The 22,410-nt window shown below is 38.7% G+C and overlaps 1 non-coding gene across 1 annotated transcript; it reads right to left on the minus strand.

Moving 5' to 3' along the window:
- Nucleotides 1-96: 96 nt before the first annotated feature.
- On the minus strand, nt 97-259 carry LOC129458995 (U1 spliceosomal RNA). Its single transcript, XR_008649821.1, has one exon. It is a non-coding gene; the product is annotated as a U1 spliceosomal RNA (small nuclear RNA).
- Nucleotides 260-22,410: the final 22,151 nt, after the last annotated feature.

Here is a 22,410-nt window from a genome sequence, read left to right on the forward strand (position 1 = left end):
CCAGCACAATGTATTCATTAGAAGCAAGTTATTAAGTCCAGCCCATTTTGGGAGGATGGACAGAATTAGGCTCCAACTTTTCTTTTTTTTTTTTAACAAGGGAAAGCATGAACCCAGTCTCCCACTGCTACACATTATGCAATTGAGTTTCCTACATTTGAGGAAATTGCAGGGGTCAGCACATTTGGAGTGCAATGGATGAGCCTGCCCTGGGAAAACCACCTTTGTGATCATGGTATCTCCCCTGCCAGATAAGTATAGGCTCCAACTTTTAAAGGAAAGAATGTCAGTGGAGTTCCAGACATTATACAGCATTGTACAGGTGGGCTTTGTAAAAGTCAATGATGTTTGTCAATTTAATTTATTTGACATTTTGCTGCTGAAGACAGATAACTGATTCTGTTTTTCAGTCTCCAAAACTTACAAGAGCATGCTTCATGCTATTTTAACAAGACAGAAAATTTCAATTATCAGAATACTTTTTGAGAAAACTGTAATTGTTGGTGAAAGTCCATAATTCAAAGGTGGTAAGATAGAACTTTCGTGGGTGACAAGAGGATAACTTTGCAGTTTGCTTTGTGGCAGCATGTGGAGGTGGGAGGCACAAGAAAGAAACATAAAGAGCGGAGGGTAGAAGCCAAGAGATGGTGGAAAATCACGTGTTCTGTCCTGGTACTCCTCGCTGCTCTCCGGATTTTTAGTAAAGTTGTTGAGCTCATGTAATGTACAAGGCGAGTGGTGCTTTTTTTTGGACTGTGATGGGGCTAGGCTCTATATCTGGACTGAGTCAAACCAAACTAAGAAACACATGCAGATATGGAAGACCAACAGAGAGAAGCAAGCGGAAGTAAAGTCAGAGGAGTTTGCAGAATAGGGGTGAGAGATAAGGTGGACCATGGTGGGTGGTGAAGGAAGCCTCTCAAAGGCCACGGAATAGAGGACTGCAGTCATTTTTAGCTAGGTCTCCAAGGGACAGAGGGACCTTAGTTGACATGTGGATGGCACTTGATTTCTGGCAATTTTTCTCTTTCGCTGAGTAAACGGCATGATCAGAATATTATTTACTGAATTTCAGCTTTTGATGCTGACTATTTTAAAATAACATTAGAAAGTAACTATGAAAAATATCTCAAGTTAGAAGAAAATTTTTATTCATTTATTTATGTTTGGAGTGGCAAGGCATAGAGCTTGAGATGTAATTTCACTTACCAGTAACATGTTTACATTGCTGCCTTAATGCTCCCTCTGGAATCAGAATGATCTCCAGCATTTAGGGACCTCCTAGTTTGTAAATGCTGTGGCCCTTTTTTTTTCTGTTTCAGAAGCACACTCTTTTAATCTTACAAAATCCTGGCCAGGAATGAATGAATTATCTAAAACAAATGGTCAACGTGACCTTTTATCTTGCTTAATAGTTTGAAAATCTGTTTTGTGAAGCTAAAAGCAAAATGACTTTCCTCAAAAAGCTTTTCCTGTATTTGGCGTTATAAACACGTATTTTTGAGAAGACAGTACATTTCCCTGAATTTCATCTTCTAAAGGCTTAAATAATTTTCATAGTAAAACAAAATTGCCTCAAGTGCTATTACCTCCCTCTCCTAGACACCCATTAATGTAAAATAAAACTAATCTATAATAAATGCTTGTTCTAAGAATGCTCGGCAGAAGCCAGGTATAATTTAACATTCTGTACAGCATTTGGTGATGAAGGACACATATTATTGTTCTGAAGCATCGCAGAAATTCTTTTTAAGCAAATCTTAGCTTTTAAAACTGAAGCTTAGAATTTTGCTCAGCCCGTTTCGTTTCCTAGGTCCCAGATATTGGGCATCTACAAACTCAAAATTGATAAAGTTGGCATACAGAGACAGAATGTTTCTAGTTTATAAATAAAAGCAAGTTTTGCTCAACCCAATAAGAGCACTCTTAAAAAAAATTAGTAAAGGAAATAAATAAAAATGTATAATAAATTATTCAATAAAACCAAATCTAATACATCCAAAGAGCTCACAGTCTAAATTCCTGGAGGGAAGAGTTGGGTGGGTGGGCTATAAATCTCAAATGATTTTATTTCTTCCAATCCCTGTGTTCATCTGTGCTTTGACAAATGCTCCTTTCATGCTTCTTAATGACCTTTCAGCCCCCTTTCATAAATGGTCCAGCTGAACATTTTGATCTTATCACCAACTTACTGCTCCAACCCAGAATGGAAGCCAATCTCTCCCTTTTTCTGGCACCAATAGTCTGTGTAGGTAACTTTTCTAGAATAGAGGTCAGAAAATGTTTTTTGTAAAGGAATGGTTAGTAAACATTTTCAGCTTTGTGAGGCATATGGTCTCTGTTTTGACTATTCAGCTTTGAAGTTATAGCGAGAAAGCAGCCACAAACAATATGAAAATGAATGGGCATGGCTGTGTTCCAATAAAACTTTACACTTGATCTTAGCCAAAAGGCCGAGAAGCAATTCCAATGAAACTTTATTTACAAAAATAGATGGTGGGCTGGATTTGGCCCACAGACTGATGTGAAAGTTGTCAGAATCAAAATAGAGTCACTTGTGACAACTGGAACTGGGAAAGGTCATAATGGGGGGGTTCTCATGCTTGTATGCCTGATAATAAGAACTATCACAAACAAACTCTGCAAGAAAGCACAACCTTGCACAAAGGCCACCAAAATCTTACAGAGAAAATACTTCTGCAAGGACATCTGTCCAGCAACTGCTTGTCCAACCTTGGACTGACACCACCCTTGTTATTGATCCTTACAGCCGAGGATAATTGATTCAAAACAACTTATGTAATTCTTTTCATTTTGCCTTCAAAAACTGTCCCTTGCCTCACCTTCCTGATGATCTGCATAGTTTACTCTGGCACGTGTATTTCCATTGCAAAGCCATTCCCAAGTAAATATCATTTGCTTTTAGAGTTTCCTTCTCACTCTGTTATGAAGGTTTGACACTGCATGTCCTACAGCATGTCCCCATTTGGTTTGACATGTCCCCATTTGGTTTGAACTATTCCACAGTGAGGAGAGGGAGAAAGCCCAGCTGTCTTCACGAAGCCATGGATGTTTCTCCTCTCTCTCCCATCATCCTCCTCCTCATCCCACTCTGAGTTTTCTGCTCATGTTGATCGTGGAGGAGCATGGTAGAATGGAGGTTCAGTGAGGGGGGCAGAATTGACTGGAATATCTCTCAGAGAGCCCTCCTGTAGATGACACCAGCTCCACTGTTTGCAATTCTTTGGGAATGCGGGGAAGTGGAGGCTCCTTTCTGTCAGTTTTAGACCCAAGTCTTGAGCATAAAAAGAGCCCTGCTCTACCCTCTGTGACACTCTTTACCACCGTGTTTTATTCCGTGGGTCAGTGATTGTAAGGATGGATACAGTTCAGGAATATAGAAATACAGTAGTAGTTCATCAGTGACAGCTGTTCGTTGACATTGTCCCAATCTCCATTTGTCACATTCTTGACAAAATTCCAGAACTTTCTACACATTCTAGTGTTGCCTAAAATACGAAGTGTTTAAAAATGTAGTTCATGTTTCTTTTGCTTTACTGAGATAGAGGTTTTTTTTGTTTGTTGTTGTTGTTCTTTTGTTTGTTTAATTTTTGCATGTTTTCAGTTAACTTTAGCTTTCCAGGCTGGAGTGCAGTGGCACAATCATAGCTCACTACAGCTTTGATCTCCCAGGCTCAAATGATCCTGCTGTCTTAGCCTCCCTAGTAGCTGGGACTATGCCACCATGCCTGGCTAAGATTTTTGAGATGAGGTCTCACTGTGTTGCCCAAGCTGGTCTCAAACTCCTGGGCTCAAGCAATCCTCCCATCTCTGCAAGCTCTGAGATTACAAGTGTGAGCCACCACACCCAGCTGGCTTGACATTTTTGAGTCTCCTCTTCTATCCCTTCTGACCCTTAATGAGCATTCTTCTCTTCCTTAATCCTGTTTTATTTCAAATACTTTATTTTTATGGCCTCCATAATAACACCTATTAGACTACTTTTGTGATTGTACTTTCTCTAAAGGCTTATTTTCCCATCAGCCTAAGAATAACTTCCTTTAGAAATGATTCTTTCCCTTCTCCTGTCTCACTTGGATGTATCCCATGGCCTCACCTGCTGACCCTGGCTGCTCTGCTCTCCTCCTTGACTTAAATGAATTTTCAGCTCCTGCTATAAGCCACACTGTTCCACATCCCGGAGCTACAAAGATGTAGCTTCTGCCTTCAAGGAGCTCACAGTGCAGAGAAGTGAGAAGACAAACATAAAAACAAGCCAGTGACACCAGGGGCAATTCCCTGTCTTTGGTGGACTTAGACACTCATGTCTGTAAACTGGGCACACTCTTAGTCATATGGGAAAGGTTCGGGCTGTGGTACATTTTTGCACTCCAAGACAAGGACAGAGGAGTGGCACCTCTTAAACCTGGAGGCTGAGCCAAGGTACTGTTAACTTGTAGCTCGTGGTTCAAACCATTCATACCATGGTCATGAAATGTACTCACCCTCCCACCCCACCAAAAGGGCAGAGCTCTCTTGCTATGGGGCTATGCTGCCCCTCTTGGGCCCACTGCAATGAAGAATTTAAATGGAAAATGATCAGGGTCTTGTTGTTCGTAACAGATTCCGGATTCTTCTGATTACCCTATACTAGATCTTATGGGGGAAAAACCCAAAGATCCTGCCTTCAAATTGCATATGGTCTGTTTAGTAGAAAGAATAGTCAGGAGACACAGAGAAGAAACAACCAAATAATTTTTATAGAACAACATATCAGCCAGCACAAATTAGTCTAGCAGAGTGCCCACTGAGAGAACACAGAAGATGAGAGAATAAATAAAGATGGTCGTGGTTGCCTTCCAAAGGAGGAGAGTTTTGAGAATTTAATTTGTTTCCAATCTTTGCTATTATAAGGTATATATTATGATGAACCTGTTGATTCATAAATCTCTTACTATATTTTGGATAATTCTCTCAGGACAAATGCTCCCAAATAGAATTACTAAGTTAAACGGATATCAAGGAAATAAACATTTTTTAAGAGATTTTGATATATTGCTAGGTAGATTCCAATTGCTGTCTAGAAAGATTATATAAATGTATGTTCCTCACCCCCAAGAGTGTATAAGGGTATCCATCTCGCACAAACTTGGAAGCATCAATAATTATGATTTTTTAAGATCTGTAATATAGCAAGTGAAAATTTCTAATTTTTTTCTTTGCATTTCCTTTGTACTAGTGATGTTGAACATTTTATCATATGTTTATGAGTCATCGTTGTATCCTCTTTTACCAACTAGCTGTCTTTTTTGTCTTTTGCTCCATGGGTCCTCTGTAGATGAGTTATATAATAGCAGTAGAACAGCATCCAAATCAATATGCTAGGTTATTTTGTAACTTTAGACTGATACGGCATTCACAGTTGAAAGGTGTGGTTCTTAATACAGCTCAAGGAAGTTATGTCCAGATAAACACTCTCAGGTCAGGAAACAATTCTCTAAGGAGTGTGTTAGAGTTCTACTAGAAACACAGCAAGGGCTACAAGTATCAGCTGCTGCCTGAGGTATGTATATATGTTATCCCCAATTTTGATCAAAACATTTGATGAATAAAGGGGAACAACAATGAGATACCATCTCACATCAGTTAGAATGGCTATTATTAAAAAGTAAAAAAATAACAGATGTTGCACGGTTGCAGAGAAAAGGGACTGCTTATACACTGTTGGGGGGGAATGAAAATTAGTTTAGTGCCCTGTGGAAAACAGCTTGGAGATTTCTTAAAGAACTAAGCACAGAATTGCCATCCCACCCAGCAATTCAACGTTACTAGGTATAGCCCCAGAGGAAAATAAATTGTTCTACCAAAACGATAACTGCACTTGTTGGCCGAGCTAGGTGGCTCACGCCTGTAATCCCAGCACTTTGGGAGGCCGAGGCAGGCGGATCATGAGGTCAGGAGTTCGAGACCAGCCTGGCCAAGATGATGAAACCCTGTTTCTATTAAAAATACAAAAATTAGCTGGGGGCGGCGGCACGTGCCTGTAGTCCCAGCCACTCGAGAGGCTGAGGCAGAAGAATTGCTTGAACCCGGGAGGCGAAGGTTGCAGTGAGCCAAGATAGCACCACTGCACTCCAGCCTGGGCAACAGAGTGAGACTCTGTCTCAAAAAAAAAAAAAGGCCATAATCCTAGGTGAATTTATGAGAAAACGGAAAACCAAATACTCCAACATGTTCTCACTTATAAGTGGGAGCTGAACATCGGGTATGCACAGACACAAAGATGGGAACAATAAACACTGGGGATTCCAAAAGAGTGGAAGGAGGTGGGGGCAAGGGTTGAAAAACTACCTATTGGGTACTATGTTCACTTGGACACTAGAAACCCAAACCTCAGCATCACATAATATACTCATGTAACAAGCCTGTACATGTACTCCCTTAATCTAAATTTTATAAAGTAAAAAAAAAAAAAAAAGGCCGGGCGCGGTGGCTCAAGCCTGTAATCCCAGCACTTTGGGAGGCCGAGGCGGGAGGATCACGAGGTCAGGAGATCGAGACCATCCTGGCTAACACGGTGAAACCCCGTCTCTACTAAAAATACAAAAAATTAGCCGGGCGTGTTGGCGGGCGCCTGTAGTCCCAGCTACTCGGGAGGCTGAGGCAGGAGAATGGTGTGAACCCAGGAGGTGGAGGTTGCAGTGAGCCGAGATTGCGCCACTGCACTCCAGCCTTGGGGACAGAGAAAGACTCCGTCTCAAAAAAAAAAAAAAAAAAAAAAAAAAGACTAGTAGAATCAACAAAGTGCATTCTAGTATAAAATGATACCGGTCTGTATGCAGTTGTGGTTGAGCTCATCTTGCAATCTCAATTTGGAGGAAAAAGAGGAAGAATTTGGAATTGATTTCTTAACCTCATAACATATTAAAACTGGGTACATTTTTACAAACTTAGCTTCCTGCCAAATCTTGAAATTAGCCTAGATTAACAATTAAGTTAGTTTTCTAGATATTTAGATTTTCCCATTGAAGATATACGGATGTGATAAATATTTATTTTTTATTTTGTAGAACAAAGGAAGAAAAATGTGTTTGGATTACCAGATCCCTGACCCTCTGTGTTTGCTGTTGTTGATTATTAAGGCATTTTCATATAGGCTTAGATTATGTAAATATCACAGCTATATGCGTAAGTATCAGTCATAGTTCTGCTTTTTTCTTATTAATAATTTTTAATTAAAAGAAATATAGAATTTAGCATGAAAAAACAAAAGTACACAGAGTCTAGGCAGAAAATATCTCTAAGGGTCATGAAATGTGACATTGTAGAAGCAAATCTAACACACACACAAATGAGTATGTGGAAATGAGTCTTAGAAGATGGCATATGATTCAGATTCTTCTTCTGACTTTGTCTGATGGGGTGACATCAAAAGGTGATCATTTTAATATTTCATCATCTCTGCATTTATTTTGTTTTGTATATTTTAACAAGTGCTTTCAGGCTGCAGGTATCTGTTGGAAACATTTAGCTCTCTTCCAGCTAAATGAATAAGTAATGATGCTATGCCCTTTGCATTCAAATGAAAGGTTATAAACCACTCTCAGTAGGGTCTGGCTTTGAGTCATTTGGCCAAGGAAAATGACAGATTCTAATGTGGAACACTTCATACTGTCTTTGAAAAACCCATGAATGCCAAGAAAGTGGCTCAGGATTTACCATGGAGGAGGGCTCTGTGTGATGCAGGAAAGGCCATGAGAAAGGACAAAGAGATTCGGGCTCATGGTCATCTGTATTGGCTCCATTTCCAATGTGTTCTAATATTGGAATCCTGTGCAAAGTTTGTTTGATAATAGATATATGATTTTGCAAAAAAAAAAAAAAAATTGGGGGGGTGGGTGGGTGTGGTGGCTCACGCCTGTAATCCCAGCACTTTGGGAGGCCAAGGCAAGCAGATCACCAGAGATTAGGTGCTGGGAACAGGCCCTCCAAATCTGGCCATAAACAGACCCCAAAACTGGCCATAAACAAAATCTCTGCAGCACTGTGACATGCTGCTGATGGCTATGACACCTACGGTGAAGGTTGTTGGTTTACCGGAATGAGGTCAAGGAACGCCTGGCCCACCCTGGGTGGAAAACCGCTTAAGGCATTCCTGAACCACAAACAATAGCATGAGCAATGTGTGCCTTAAGGACAAGCTCCTGCTGCAGATAACTAGCCAGAGCCCATTCCTTTGTTTCCCATTTTAGTTAATCTGTAATCTATAGAAGCAATGCTTATCACTGGTTTGCTGTCAGTATATATGTGGGTAAAACTCTGTTCTTGGATCTCAGCTCTGAAGGCTGTCATCCCCTGAATCCTACTCTGCCCTCTATATTTCTCTGTGTGTGTCTTTAATTCCTCTAGTGCTGCTGGGTTAGGGTCTCCACGACCAAGCTGGTCTCCACAATCAGGAGTACCAGGACAGCCTGTCCAACATGGTGAAACCCCATACCTACTAAAAGTAAAAAAAAAAAAAATTAGCTGGGCATGGTGGTGTGCGCCTGTAATCCCAGCTACTTGGGAGACTGAGGCAAGAGAATTGCTTGAACCAAGGAGGTGGAGGTTGCAGTGAGCCAAGATCCTGCCATTGCACTCCATCCTGGGTGACAGAGTAAGACTCCATCTCAAAAAAAAAATTTTCTTTTTTTTTTGCAAACTACACCTCTTATTCCATAATCTGCATTCCACTGTATAGACATACCATCATTTATCCAGTCTCCTGTTTATGTACATTTGGGCTGCTTCCAACTTTTCAGTATTATAAATATATCTTCTTTGAACTTTGTTGTGTAAGTCATGTTGTGGACATATTTCTTCTTTTCCGTTAGGTCAGACTCGATGGGTCAAAAGGGGAGTCTATGTTTAAGTTTATAAGACATTGTCAAAATATTTTCCAAATTGATTGTACCATTTTAGAGTCTCATTTGCAATGCATTAGAGTTTCAGTTGCTCCACAGTCTTACAGTATTTGGTGTTTTGTGGTAGCTCATTGGCAGGTTTTGATTTGCATTTCCCTAAGGCTTAATGATGTTAATTATATCTTTATGAGTTTATCGCCTCTGTGTTTATCTTCTTTTGTGGAGTATGAAGTCTGCTCAAGTCCTATGCCTTTATTTTTATGGGTTGTATTTTTACTTATTGTGTTGTAGGAATGCTTTATGTATTCTATATATGGGCCCTTTGGCAGATAAATGTGTTAATAATTTCCGCACTCTGGCTTGTCTTTCATTTTCTCAGTGGCATCTTTTACCATTAAACTTCTCATTTCTAGCTCTTTCTCTGGAAGAAGTTTAAAAAGTTTTGATAAGGTTCTATTTATCAAACTTTTGTCTTCTTTTATGAATAGTGCTTTTGTGGTTTAGTTCAGAAATATTTGAATAGTAGTGATGAGAGAGGACATCGTTGCCTTGTCCTTGATTATGCCTTGTTCCTTGCTATTGGTTGTTAGTCATTAACAACAGGCATTTGCTTTTAGAAAAGAAATTAGTTGTAGATTTTTCATAGATGTCCTTTGTTAAGTTTGGGAAGTTCCCTTCTATAGTTTCCTAAGGATTTTTTCCATGAGTGTTAAATTTTTACAATATGTTTACTGTATCTATTGAGATAATCATATGTTTTCCTCTTATTCTGGGATTCTGTTATTATTTACCATACTATTATATTAATTGGTTTTATAATTATATTGAGTAACTTTATAACATTAAAAACTTTGCATTTCTGGGATAAAACTCAAGGTTGTAGAATGTATTACCATTTTCATTTCGTGTTAGTCCATTCTCACATTGCTATAAGAAAATAACTGAGACTAGGTAATTTATAAAGAAAAGAGGTATAATTGGCTCAAGGTTCTGCAGGCTGTACAGGAAGCATGATGCTGGCATCTGCTCAGTGTCTGGGGAGGCCTCAGGAAACACATTTCTGGTGGAAGGTGAAGCAGGAGTAGGCATTGCTTACATGGCAGGAGCAGGAGCAGGAGCAAAAGGGCAGGCGGAAGTGCTACACACTTTTAGACAACCAGATCTTTTGATAACTCACACTCACTATCACAAGAACAGCACCAAGGGGATGGTGCTAAACCATTCATGAAGAACAACTCCCATGATCCAATAACCTCCCACCAGGCCCCACCTCCAACACTGGGGGTTACAATCCTACATGAGACTCGGACATGCCCCACTGTTAAAAACCCCCACTGATGTGCAGTTGGTTTCAGGATGAGTGTAAACCCTTTAGCATGTATTAAATCCTTCACAGATATTCAAGGTCATTTCTGATCATTCCTAGTTATGTACCATAGGTTCCAGCCTCCCTGTCTTTTCACTATTCTCTGGACACCCATCATCCTTCAAGCCTCTCTACATTTGCACATGTTGCTACTTTATTTAAAATAGTCTTCCTTCTCTTTCTATCTGAAAACTTTCTGCTCATCCCTGTCAGAACCAAAGCTGAAGTTTTCCACCATAGCAAGCCATTCCTTCTAGTCCATTTAAAGTCATATGATCCTGTGCTGTAATTATCTGCCAACAAGTTTATTTCTCCACTGGACAGTGAGCAGCTTGATGGTGTTACTCACCGTTTTTTTGGAAACAGGGTCTTGCTCTGTTGCCCTGGCTGGAGAGCAGTGGTGTGATCACTGCTCACTCTAACCTTGAATTCCTGGGTTCAAGCAATCCTCTCACTTCAGCCTCGCAAGTAGCTAAGACTTCAGGGATACATCACCATGCCCAGTTAATTTTTGTTTTTTACTTTTGTAGAAGCAGGGTCTTGCTATGTTACCCAGGCTGGTCTGGAACTCTGGACCTCAAGGAATCCTCCTGCAGTGTCTCCCAAAGTGTTGGGATTACAGGCATGAGCCACCTTGCCTGGCCCTGATCTTACCTTTGATCCTCAGCACCTAATAAAGGGCCTGGGATGAGTAGAAACTCAATAAATGTGACCAAATTAACAAAGGAAACAGATGGAGGATGGCATACAAAAGAAAACATGCTATACCTGCACATTTTTAAATGTTTTCTCTAAATGTTTTTATTTCCTTTTATGATAAAGTCAGAAGGAAATAAAACAGGGCCAGGTCACCAAAGATTGTACAGTTCATTTTCATTCCTGGGTTTTTCCAGCAAGAGCAAGATTATGGTTCTCCTATTGGGCTGCATCTGCATTTAGTTTGAGTTGTCCTGTTCTCAGCAATACATATGATGATTAACTGCTAGAATTCAATAATGGGCAGTAAGATTAAGTGATGATGGAAGATTAATTTAAACACAGTCTGAGGTTAAGTGAGGAAAAGCAAGTATTTTATTTTTGTCAAAATTTGAAGTATTATTAATGCTGGGATCAGCGGTATAACTAGAAATAATAGATTAAAATTAAGAAAGGAAAATTTTTAGAGAAAGATGAAAAGGCGCTAGACAGTGAGACCTACTAGACTGTGAAATAGGCTTTCAAATAAAGTGATGGAGCACAAGCCCTGGAGACATTCTAAATAAAGGGACAATGGACTAGAAAGTGTTTTGCAGAGAAGAATTCTGCATTGATGACTGGAGCTAGAAGGGGGCAGGGAAATGGGACGATGACCAGATGTGGCCCATGGCAAGGCCGTGCATTGTGAAGGGAGGAGGAGGGTCTGAAATCCGGGAGCCCTGCAGAGAGTTTGCTGAAGAGTGAAGAAAGGACGGCGTTAGTAATGGGAGGAGGGACACTGGAATCCGAATTAACATAGCACACAGAGAGATATTCAAGTGGGTAGAAAAGGCTGGCTAGATCCAAACACTGACAAAGAAAAAGAAGCTTGGATGGAGAGTAGATCTCACTCAAAGAGGATCTTGATAGACTGGAAGCGTTTAATCCTAACATAATGGGTAGCAGGAATAAAGTGCAGACTATTGAACTTGGAATTAGCCTTGTGCAATAGAATACTTATAGTCACTTATAGTCTCTCTCCTTATGGAAGGCAGGTGTAAGGTGGGGATGGGGCAAGGAAGTCTTGCATCTGATAGAGAATGGATATTTGCTGAATATGTGTTGAATGAAGGAAGGAATGGCTGGATAAAAGTCACATAATAAAAGTATAGTTGTAAAAAAGATTAGTTTTACAGTCAGGTGCAGGACAGGTTAGAAGAGAGAGAAGGTAGAGATAGCACAGCCATGGAGAAGCCTCTTGGAGCATGATATACAGCACTGGCTTTCAAACTTCCTGTCCAAGTAAGAGATATATGGCAGGGCATCATATCTTTCTCACATCTGTAATCCCAGCACTTTGAGAGGCTGAGGTGGGAGTATCACCTGAGGCCAGGAGTTTGAGACCAGCCCTGGCAACATAGTAAGACCCTGTCTCTACAAAAAATTTAAAAAAAAAAAAAAAAAAAAAAAAAAGAAAGCCAGGAATGGTGGCTTGTGCCTGTGGTCCTAGCTACTCAGGAGGCTGAGGTGGGAGGATCACTTGAGCCCAGGAGGTCAAGGCTGCAGTGAGCTATGATTATGCCAATGCACTCTAGCCTGGGTAACAGAAACCCTATCTCAAAAAAATTTTTAAATAAAAAAAAAGTTATATTGTGACTCAGTGTACACACACACATGCCCACATACACAAGTATGTCACAAAGCAATACATTCACTATTGAGCAAGGAATGATATGAATGTTTTTTGTATTCTATTTTATTTTTTAATGCTGGCTGGGACATACTAAATTGACTTTATAACTGGCTAATGTAAATGCAGTTTGGAAAGCATTGATCTGAAAATAAATAGCCAATTACTATAATCAAATGAGACACAATAAACAGGATACTTTTTGAAGACATATTGAAGTCCAACTTTTCTTTTTTGTTTTGTTTGTTTGTTGTTTTGTTTTGTTTTGTTTTTTGAGATGGAGTCTCGCTGTGATGCCCAGGCTGGAGTGCAATGGCACCATCTCGGCTCACTGTAGCCTCTGCTTCCTGGGATCAAACTATTCTCCTGCCTCAGCCTCCCGAGTAGCTGGGATTACAAGCACGCACCACCATACCTGGCTAATTTTTGTATCTTTAGTAGAGACTGGGTTTCACCATATTGGCTAGGCTGGTCTTGAACTCCTGACCTCAAGTGATCCATCTGCTTTAGCCTCCCAAAGTGCTGGGATTGCTTAAAGTGGGAAATTCCCGGCAGCTGACCAGTCATTCAGACCAGGGAGATGGGGTTAGTCATATGGAGGAAAGGTGCAGTGACCTCAGATACACTGTGAAAATTCTCCTTTCAAACCTGCCAGAGCCTTTGTTATACTTGTATATCCCTCAACACACAAAACTCAGAGCACTTTTAGGAAACTTACTGGGGACTCTAGGTGTGGGAATCAGTTAAATACCCAATGGGTTGCTTTGATAATTCAGATTAATGCCAACATATGACACAAAGCTCAAAAGAAAGTTATTATTATTATTATTTTGGTAGAAAATATGTCATGGGCCTTCTAATCTCGGACAGAATTGAATTGAATTTTAAGGTTAAATATTAATCCCACCAAGCTTTTCATCTTCCCAATTTTTTTCTCAATGACACAGATTCATCTTATTTTTACAATTCCTTCCAGTCCAAGTCTCTTGGATAAAGATGTTTGTAAGTTGTTCTAGTTTCTGTTGCTCTTCCCACTGGCAGACAGAAAACTGTTTTGCTGTCTGAGCTTCCCAATAGGACTGTTGATCTAATTCTCCCTTCATTTCTTAATAGGTTTCGAATGATCCTCTCTGGTATTCATTTCTCTCCTGACACACCAGTAAAAGGCCATCTTACTTCCCTAGACTCTGGCTGACAGTAATATATTCTTTTCTTTTCTTGGCCTTAATTGACATTGTTTATACTCACAGGGATCTCTTATCCCTCTTCCTTCCTGGTAGTTTAAAAAACCCACCTATATTCATGCCTCATTTGTCTGAGAGCATTCCCTTGAGAAGCTTTGTTGGCAGTTACTTGGTCCTTTGGAAGTTCTTTTTAAATCTTGGCCTCCCCTCTGGGTCTTAATTATGTGTTTCTGAAAATTCTTCAGCTTTCTCAAAGACTTGTGGAGAGCAATGCAATGGAGTTTCAATTAATGGATCCTCTAGGAAAGAAGACCTTTGTAATCCACTGTGTTTGTATTTTTAAAAAGGCAGAACAAAATAATCTCTATAAACTGGTACATGGTGTTGGTTTGCTATCTAGGCTCAAGGGACATACATTGCCCTTTGCTACCGTTCTTGAAAAAGTGGAGAGAGATAGTGGATCCTTGTGAGGTGGAGCTAAAGGCACCTGAGTTTAGAGGTGGACACATCTGGGTTTTAGTACTGGGCCTGCCACTAATTTGCTTCGTGATTTTGGGCTGGGTATTTAGTCCCTCTGAGCCTTAGTTTCCCCATCAACAAAATAAGTGTAACACTATTTACTTTAGTAAAATAATGGATTAGATAGGAGGATGTATATTAAGTGCCTAGCACAGTGGTTCTTCAACTTTGATATGTGTCATAATCATCTATAAATTAATAAGGAATACAGAGGCCCACTTGCACTGAGATCAGCTAAGGTTCTCTGTATTTGTATCAAGATCCCCATGTGATTCCGCTATACACTGAAGTTGGAAAACCTAGTCTAGCATCTTGTAGACATTCACTATATATTAGCCCATTGCCCCATTTTAACATTCAGAGCAGTCAAAAAGCAACTTTAAGCAATTTAAAGGAAATTAATTTTGACTTAACCTTGAGTTTCAAAGGCCAGAGGACTGCAGAGAAAAGGAGTTGTGTTGAAGATAAATCTATTTTATATCTCCCAATCTGTAGCCCTGGAGGCCAGACCCTTCAGCCTAATATTGCAGCTCCTGGCTGGTAATTGTTGTCTTTTGCATATTGATAGGAAAGCATACTCTAGAAATATGTAGTTTTATACATTTTTAAATCAAAAGGTAAAATTCATCTGAATTTTTAAAAGTTTTTTCATAGTTTGTACTTTTTACCAACTTGCAGTTCCTATTTTTAATGTTTTTAGAAAAAGACCTCTATTTTGTTACTTTTTAACCAAGATTATCCTATATTACTTATATCTTTGGTTGCAGTGTTGTTTTATTTTGTTTATCTCTTTATTTATTTTGTATCATGTTTTATTCCAAAAACATTTGAGGAGGCTTAGAGAAGCGTGTCATGGACCTCTGGCTTCTGCTGAGGATGTAAAAACCTGGAAAGAGAGCCTCTCTTTTTCTAATAACAAGAAAGAGTTAGATAACCTCCCAAATCATAATTTTCTTGAATTTATCAGAGATCTGAGGTGATAGGGCAACCAAATACCTGAAATCTAAGGAAAAACAAGCACTTCTAAGGAGCCATCATAACCCTGGCTTACCTGTGAGAGAGAAAGGAGACACTACCCCGATATAGTTCAGAAGATTTCAGCCAAAAGTTTTAATAAATTGCTGAAGGTTGAGTATAAGCTCACACAGCAGTATAGAATCCCTGGGAGTCTCAGATACAAGGGGAGTTGGCACTCTCTCACAGACTCTTCTCCATGAACCTCACCATGTGCTCACAGGAAAGATTCAGGGCAGACCCAGAAACCCGAGAAGGCTTCCCTCAGTGGTACACACTTGGAAGAGGGGGGTGGCCACCATTGTTGGAAGGCATGAAGTGTCCCTTTCCCCAGACTCATTTTCTCCATCTCTCCTATGGAACAAAAGCCTTAAGCTATTGGGGAAAAGACGACAATCTTGTTCCCAGGACAGAGTGGAAGACACATCTCAGCTGAAGCAAACCAAGGGACAAAAGTCCTTGACACATGAGGGAGAGGGAACAACACTCTATTGTAGGTTCTGATCATTAGAAATCTCTTACCACGGAGGATGGTGCAGGAAACTCACATAAGATATGTCAAACATACAAGACAGAGTTTGGCTGCCATAGGAAATAGGCCAGGATCATTTGAATTTCCACCACTGAGACCCAGTGACACAGGGCTTATCTAAGACTGTGGATGAATCAAAACAACAGAAAACATCCCCCTACTCCATGGCCAGCAAATGTCAAGTAACAAATAACAGAAAATCTACCACTGGGAAAGGAGCAAGAGCAAAACCCTCTCTGAGGCCGGGCGCAGTGGCTCAAGCCTGTAATCCCAGCACTTTGGGAGGACGAGGCGGGCAGATCAGGAGGTCAGGAGATCGAGACCATCCTGGCTAACACGATGAAACCCTGTCTCTACTAAAAATACAGAAAAATTAGCCGGGCATGGTGGCGGGCGCCTGTAGTCCCAGCTACCAGGGAGGCTGAGGCGGGAGAATGGCGTGAACCCGGGAGGCGGAGCTTGCAGTGAGCCGAGATCGGGCCACTGCAGTCCAGCCTGGGCGACAGAGCCAGACTCCGTCTCAAAAAAAAAAAAAAGAAAGAAAAAGAAAAAAAAAAACCCTCTCTGAGGTTCAGTTACACAGGTAAAGCTTAAAGATGACAGTGAAATGAGAATGTAGAGAATAATTCTTAAACATAAAATAATACTAGAAAATAATGCCTGTGGTTCATTGACAGTGATCATAGCAACAAATCTCAAATCCAGCTCAACGACTGACTAGATTGTCTCAACCTTCACTCTAAAGACTAGCAGCAACAGGATGTGGCCAGGCCCAGTAGCTCATTCCTGTAATCTCAGCACTTTGGGAGACCGGGGTGGGCGGATTGCTTGAGACCAGGAATTCAATATCAGTCTGGCCAAAAATTTACCAACAAGAGGCAAATCGATCAACATAACCAGACTTAGAAATGAACGTGATATTGAAACTGTCAGACAGAATTGAAAACAACAATGATCAATGTAGTAATTAATAAGGTAGACATCATGCACAAAGACATGAGGAATTTCAGTAGAGCAATGGAAATTATAAGAAAGCAGGAAATAAAAATTTTAGAAGTAAAAATAGAGTAACAGAGATGAAGAATGTCTTTAATGGGCTAATCATAAACTTGACACAGATAAGGAGATAATTAGTATATTTAAGATAAGCCATTAGAAATATTGCCAACTAAAAACATAAAATAAAAAAATGGCACATCCAAGAGCTATAGGATAATGTTGAATAGTCTAATATTCATGTAATTGGAATCCCAGGGGGAAAAAACAGAGAAGAGGAAAGAAGATATATTTGAAGAGATAATGAAGAGATAATGGCTGATAATTTTCCAAATCATTGAAAGATACTAAATCCCAAATCCAAGAAACAGAGAGAAAATCAAGCAATATAAATACAACACACACACACACACATACACACACACTTCTAGACGTGTCTTATTCAAACTGCTGACAACAAAAAATAAAGAGGAAAAACGTGAAGCTAGCCAAAGAAAATAAATACATATTATATATAGAGAGAGGAAATACTTTCCCTCATTTCGAGGGTGGCTCCTCACTTTCTTGATGGTATCCTTTGAAACACAAAAGTTTTTCATTTTGATAAGTATAATTTATCCAGCTTTTTCATAACCTTTTTTTTTTTTTTTTTTGAGATGAAATCTCACTCTGTCACCCAGGCTGGAGTGCAGTGGCACTATCTCGGCTCACTGCAAGCTCCGCCTCCTGGGTTCACGCCATTCTCCTGCCTCAGCCTCCCAAGTAGCTGGGACTACAGGCACCTGCCACCACGCCTGGCTAATTTTTTGTATTTTTTAGTAGAGACGGGGTTTCACCGTGTTAGCCAGGATGGTCTCGATCTCCTGACCTCGTGATCTGCCCTCCTGGGCCTCCCAAAGTGCTGGGATTACAGACGTGAGCCACCACACCCACTCCATAACTTCTACATTTGGTGTTATATCTAGGAAAATGTTACCCAATCCAATTTCACTAAGATTTAGTTCTGTTTTCTTCTAAGGGTTTTATAGGCTTAGCTCTTACATTTAGAGTTAAGATTCATTTTGAGTTATTTTTTGTGTATGCTGTAAGGAAGGAGTCCAGCTTCATAGTTTTGGATGTGACTATCCAGTTGTCCCAGTACTATTTGTTGAAAAGACTATTCTTTCCCCCATTGAACTTCCTTGGCATCATTGTCTAAAATCAACTGACCATAAATGTAAGTTTTTCTCTACAGGATCTCAATTCAATTTCATTTATCTATATATCTATTTTTATGTCATTAACATGCTACCTCGATTATTATAACTTTGTAGTAAGTTTGAATCAGAAAATGTGGGTCATCCAACTTTGTTCTTTTTCAATAGTGCTTTAGTTATTGTTGGTTCCTTCTATTTCCACATGAAATTTAGGATCATCTTGTCAATTTCTGCAAAGAATGCAGCTGGGATTTTTTAAGAATTACTTTGAATTTATAGTTGGATTTGGAGAGCATTGCCATCTTAACTATATCAAATCTTCCAATTCATGAACATGAAAATGTCTTCCCATTTATTTAGATTTTTAATTTATTTCAATGATGTTTTGAAGTTTTCAGTGTACAAGTTTTGCATCTCATTTAAAAAATCTATCCCAAAACATTTTATTCTCCTTGAGGGGTATTATAAAACAAAATCATTTACTTAGTTTCATTTTTGGATTGTTCATTGCTGACATTTAGAAATACAATAGATTTTTATGTATTGATTATATATCTGCATCCTTACAGAACTCACTTATTAGTTCAGATAGTTTGGGTTTTTAAAAGTTCCTTAGAATTAGTTGTATGTGTGTGTATATATATATGTATACATATGTATGTATATATAAAATTAGTTGTATATATATGTGTGTATATATGTATGTATATATATGTATGTATATAAAATATTTCATTATCAAGTAAAGATAGTTTTACTTCTTTCTTTGCAATCATGATGTCTTTTATTTCATTTTCTTGCCTAATTGTCCTGGATAGAACCTCCAGTATAATGTTTGAATAGAAATGGCAAGAACAGGCATCCTTGCCTTCTTGATAATCACAGGAGGAAAGCATTCAGTGTTTTACCACTTAGAATGATGTTAGCTATATTTTTCATAGATACCTTCTATCACGTTGAGGATGTTCTCTTTTACACCTAGTTTTTGGGTATTTTCATTATTATAAGCCATTGTATTTTGTCAAAAAATATTTCTGTTTCTATGGAGATGATCATGTAGTTATTATTTTATTATATTAATGTGGTGCATTATATTAACTAATCTTTGTATATCAAACCAGCCTTGCCTGCCTTGGATAAATTGTATTTGGTTAGGGTGTGTAATTATTTGTATAATCTTCATATGTTGTTAGCTTTGGTTTACTTATATTTTGTGGCTAATTTTTGCCTCTGTATTCATAAAAGGTATTGGTTTGTAGTTTTCTTGTGATGGCTTTATTAGCTTTGTTATCAGGATACTTCTTGCTTCAGAGAATGACTCAGAAAGAGCTCCCTGCTTTTGTAAATTTTGGAAGCGTTTATGAAGGATTGTTGTTATATCTATTCTAAACATTTTTAAAATTTATCAGTGAAGCCATCTGAAATTGGGCTTTTCTTCTTTTGGAAAGTATTTTTTGCTGGTAACTCACTATCTTTACTTGTTCTAGATCTATTTAGATTTCCTATTTCTTCTTGAGATAGAAGCCCATTGTTCCCTCTCCAGTGGCTACTGGTCTTCTGGTTTTCATGAATATCTTGATTGACCATTTGTTGGTTTTTATGGATAGAGGGTTCTGAGAATTGAGCAAGTTACAACACCCCAAAGGTTGTTGTTTTTACTAAGATGTAACTGTTTTTCTTGAATAAATTCTCCTCAGATTGTTGCAAGCCTTTGATTATTTCCAAGGTTCTGAAAATAATTATTTTATTTTTTTCCTACAGTCCTTATTTCTTGGATCGAGGAACAGATTTTCAGATGTTCTTATTTGGCCATTCCTACTTACATCACTCCCAAAGATTTATTTGTATGTGCCATAATTAGAAGTGACCTTACAATTTAATCCAGGCCAAGTCTCTAATTTCATAGATATACAGCAGAAGAATAGACAATGTAATCTTTCTTTTCTGAACTTAGGAGGTCATAAGAGTGTCTTAACTTTGAGACCCTTAAAAGCACGGACTTTTTCTTTCTCACTGTTTATCCATAAGAGCCTAGTACTCTTCGGCATGTGCCAAGTGTACAAAAAGAAAAGTTGCTCTCTTTGTTTGTCTGTATATTTGAATAGTATCCCCATGCCACTGCATGCCTTGCAGTTTATAAATCAACTGGAAAAGTGAAGATCCCTAGGGTCAAGAGTGGGGTGTGCCTGAGGTTAAATTCGGTATCTCTCACATAGCAATACCAGACAACTGTCAATTACATGCAGAAGTCTTATAGACTCTGTAGTCTGGAAGTTTAATGTTAATGCCTCAGCCTAAACCTGGCATAATATTGATTTAGCTCAATTTTCTAAATCTCTGGCCTGTACATTTACAATAACAATCATTTTAATAGTGGGATTGAAACCCTTGAAAAACCTGAAGAACATCCCAAAAGATGTAAGAACAATAATGAAAGAAAACTACTTCTTTCAAGATACCTTTATTGTGTTACAAGTTTTTGACAACAGCTAAATTATTCACTCATTTCTTTAACAGGCATTTATTGAGTACTTACCGTATGCCAGGCCTTATGCTAAGTGCTGGGGTTATAATGGTGACTAAGACAAGCATGGCTTCATTCCCTCTTAGAAAGTAAATGCTAACTCCAATCGAAGCAGAAAATGAGAAGGGAATCACCAGAGTGCCTCATTCACAGCCATTCTGGATAAACAGATATATATTGAAATAATATCACAAGAATATCTTCTGGCATACTGCAAGCTCATGGGGGGTTGAAACCATTTTCAACTAATTTCCCTGTATTCCTCTCCTTTTTCTTCGTCACTTGGTATCTTACTTCTCCAAGACTTCTGGTGTGGACTTTCCACACCTTCTGTGGTCTCTTCACTTCCCCCATCTTTTCCATTTATTTTCTTCTTCATCCCCTCACAGAAAAGCCTGATGGCATGTTTCCTTATTTAAATCGTTTGTTCCTTAAATATAGAGTGCAGGGTAAGATGTAGGAATATGTAAAGAAAGTCACCAAGGGGATGGTACAATTTCAGAGACTCCAGGACTTCTCTACCCCATCAGTGCTTGGCACCGCCTAATTGGAGAGTCTTGTTTCATTTCAGAAAGCTGTGGGATCTGCCTAAAATGCAAATACCCCTGGGGAAATTGTTGTTTTGAGTCTTATAAGTCATTTCTATATTGAAGTGAATGAGTTTATTTAAACCTTTTCTAAGAACAGATTTTGAGTGGGAAAGATAGAAAAATTGTGAGCAGTAGGTAACTGAAATTATTGAGGGAGGAGGTGGAAAAGGGAGGTTGAGGATACCACCATTATGAAGGAGAAGCAAGTCAGCTTTTCACACTAGACTGAATTTCCTGTACTTTCAAACTATACTGCTAAGTTCCTTTAAAATGCTCTCAGAAATTACATTAACAATTAAAATTATCTTAATGATAAGTACTCAAGTTGCACTGAATATGACACTTGGGATAGAATGACACTAGGGTTATATGAAAGGATTTGAAATTCTTCCCTATGTATTCAGTGCCTCTGATGTATTTCTTTCCTGCAAACCCTTCCCACCCCAATTTTAAGGGTGAGAATTCTTGGCTTTCTGAGTACAAAGTACTGAATACTAAGTCAGTGGATTCAAAATTGAGATTAAAGAAGAACATAAATGAGATTTTTAGAGTGATCAAAGAAGCACTGAAATTTAGAGACAGAACAGAAGCTAAGTGCTTATTTTGTAGATGAGGATACAGGCTGAGGTTCGGTTAGATCATTTGTTAAAATACGGCACATTCCTTATTTTCTGCCATGCCTGTATGAGAATTTCTGCCTCATATACACAAATCTAGATGTTTCTGTACAAATATTTTCACTCTCTTCAGGAATGCAGTTCAGATCGTAATCATTAATTATTCTTTTAGTTTCTGGAGGACTGTTTTAATCATTTTTTCAATTTTAACTAATCAATTTTAATGATATATTTTACAATAATATTAAACAATAAGGTTTTTAATATGAAAGAAATGTCTTAAATGAGCTCAGCATTTAAATGAATAGCAGTTGTTTGAAATTGTGTGTGATACCATCCAATATAAAATATGTGGACATAACAATTACAGATCATCTGTTAAACTGGCATCTTGTTGTACAGGAATGAAATTTCAATTAAATTTTATTATCAGGAAGTGTAAATGACAGATCCCATATGAAAGTCCACAGCCAGTAAACTGTCTAAATAAAGAGTGGGATGTCATACAGTTAATGAGTTGGATCGGGTTTCCTGATTACATACTTTGTAAATAATGTGCTTGTTCACCAGCTTTTGGAAATGAGTACTGCTTGCAAGGATGGTG

This window comes from Symphalangus syndactylus, chromosome 19 (assembly GCF_028878055.3).
Source record: "Symphalangus syndactylus isolate Jambi chromosome 19, NHGRI_mSymSyn1-v2.1_pri, whole genome shotgun sequence".
Lineage (NCBI taxonomy): Eukaryota > Metazoa > Chordata > Mammalia > Primates > Hylobatidae > Symphalangus > Symphalangus syndactylus.